Source organism: Schistocerca piceifrons, unplaced genomic scaffold (genome assembly GCF_021461385.2).
Source record: "Schistocerca piceifrons isolate TAMUIC-IGC-003096 unplaced genomic scaffold, iqSchPice1.1 HiC_scaffold_179, whole genome shotgun sequence".
NCBI lineage: Eukaryota > Metazoa > Arthropoda > Insecta > Orthoptera > Acrididae > Schistocerca > Schistocerca piceifrons.
In genome coordinates this window covers 7501-10000 of record NW_025727667.1, presented here as the reverse complement: position 1 = coordinate 10000, position 2500 = coordinate 7501, and positions in this window count along the sequence as shown.

Below are 2500 nucleotides of genomic sequence, written 5' to 3'. Positions count from 1 at the left end.
ACAAACAATGACATGAGTCAAAGACACAGGTCTCACACAAGCATAGAATTGGAGCGCCGCCTCTAATAAGCCAAAGGTGCATCCTGACGTGACAAATCTGATCATGTCACAAGCATTCACTTACTATAATCACTATCAACGAACCTGCCGCCCCCGCCCCCCCCCCCCTACACCTTTCCGTACAACAACGTGTAACCTAACCTAACCTAACCTAACCTATGTTGTACCTTAACCTAACCTATGTTGTACCTTAACCTAACCTATGTTGTACCTTAACCTAACCTATGTTGTACCTTAACCTAACCTATGTTGTACCTTAACCTAACCTATGTTGTACCTTAACCTAACCTATGTTGTACCTTAACCTAACCTATGTTGTACCTTAACCTAACCCATGTTGTACCTTAACCTAACCCATGTTGTACCTTAACCTAACCCATGTTGTACCTTAACCTAACCCATGTTGTACCTTAACCTAACCCATGTTGTACCTTAACCTAACCCATGTTGTGCCTCAACCTAACCCATGTTGTGCCTCAACCTAACCCATGTTGTGCCTCAACCTAACCCATGTTGTGCCTTAACCTAACCCATGTTGTGCCTCAACCTAACCCATGTTGTGCCTTAACCTAACCCATGTTGTGCCTTAACCTAACCCATGTTGTGCCTTAACCTAACCCATGTTGTGCCTTAACCTAACCCATGTTGTGCCTTAACCTAACCCATGTTGTGCCTTAACCTAACCCATGTTGTGCCTTAACCTAACCCATGTTGTGCCTTAACCTAACCCATGTTGTCGCCTTAACGTAACCCACGTTGTCGCCTAAACCTGCTCTGTAATTGTTATACGACTCGTTCAATTACTGTAGTGTTGCCCACCCGCAACCCTCGCAATATAGTTCGCTACTCGCACTGCCCGCACCCCTGTGTATCGCTTCATGTTAAACACCTTGCAAGTCTTGCTCACTTTCCACATGCTCCTGCTGTACACTGTAATGTGGATGGCAGCAGGACGTACATGCCGCCCCTCCCCACGTCCCCACCTTGCCCCCTGCCTTCGCAAGCTGGTTGGTGAGAAGTTTGCATGTTCAATGCCCTTCGCATGCGACGTACTCAGGCTACGTTGTGGTGCGGCCTGTGTCAACTGTCCGCTGATGTCGTACGCGTGAACCACAATCTGTACTGCACATTCGTCCTTATGTACTGAATGATACATCGTGGCACATGTGTGACCGCACAACGACTGCGCCCAAAAACGGCGGACCATACAGTGCAAATATTGTGCACGCAGCTACGTGTCGTCTCCCTATGAGAGCTGGATTGCAGTGTGGTACGCCATAGAGACGTGTGGGAGGAACGGACGCCGTGGATGGCGATCAGCATGAGCTGTCTGTTGATGTATTCGGACCTAGTCGTCTCTCCTCACACACCGTGATGGCATGGTGCACCGCGTTCCATATCTGCGACATGCTACAGAGGCCGGTTGACAGTCGTTCGAGCAATGGACATCGCATACGTACGGGGGCCACCTTCCACGTATTGTCTAGGCGTGCACATTTTGTTGCGTGTATGTGGGCAGACGTAGTGTGGCGTGACACCTGACACAGGCATGCAATAATCGTTGAAGTTGCAAATGGCGATGGACGCCTGCGTTTTCTGGTGAAGTTACGCAAATGAACAAATGGTAACCTGTTGTGGTGCGGTTGTTCTCGCTAGGGGTGAATCGGTGATGGCGACGATAGGTTGAGGTACTAACCGGTTGTTCCAGCGATACCCACCATGCCGACGAAACTGAACGGCATCTGGGTGTGAAGCGATACGCGGCGGTGGCTGGGTGGGACCGTCCCCGGCCGGTGAGGGGGCGCCTCCCGGCGTGCTGGCCGCGCGGTGCGTGGGCGCACGCGCTACAGCCGGCTGGTGGGGGCGGCCAGTGGCAGGCGCGCCGGCCGACGGACGCGGCAGGCGTCGCAGCTGCGCGCCGGCGCACCCTGCGCGCGGCGCCGTGCGGCCAAAGTAGGTCCTCGCGGGCCCGGTGCGAAGCGCGGTGGACATCTTCAGTGTGCTGGTCCGATTGAGGACTGTGTGCGTTGAGGATGCGCCGCCGCCCGGCGCTCGGCGCCGCGACGCCGTCTGCTGCTCGGTCGCCCCAGCGGTTCTCGCTGGTGGTTTGTATCGCAGCTGTGCGGATGTGTTGGCGCGTGCGCTGTGCTGGGAGAGTTCGCTTCGGCACCCAAGTGGGGCTTTTGTCCTTCTGTGGCGCTGGCGTTGGAGCTGCCGGTCACCGTAGGTGGCGCGTGTTGTCTCCCGCCGGCAATGCCACGACAGCACGCTCCCGGGCCTCTGTCGGCAGCGGCAAGCTCAGTTGGGAGCACGGGTGGTCGCACCGAAAGCGTCTACTCGCCTAACTCCGGGCGATTGCGCCTCTCTCGAACCCGACCAAGTACTTGGGACGGCGCTGCGCGCCGCCGGGACCTGAGAGGGTTTCGAGGTGTATTGTGCA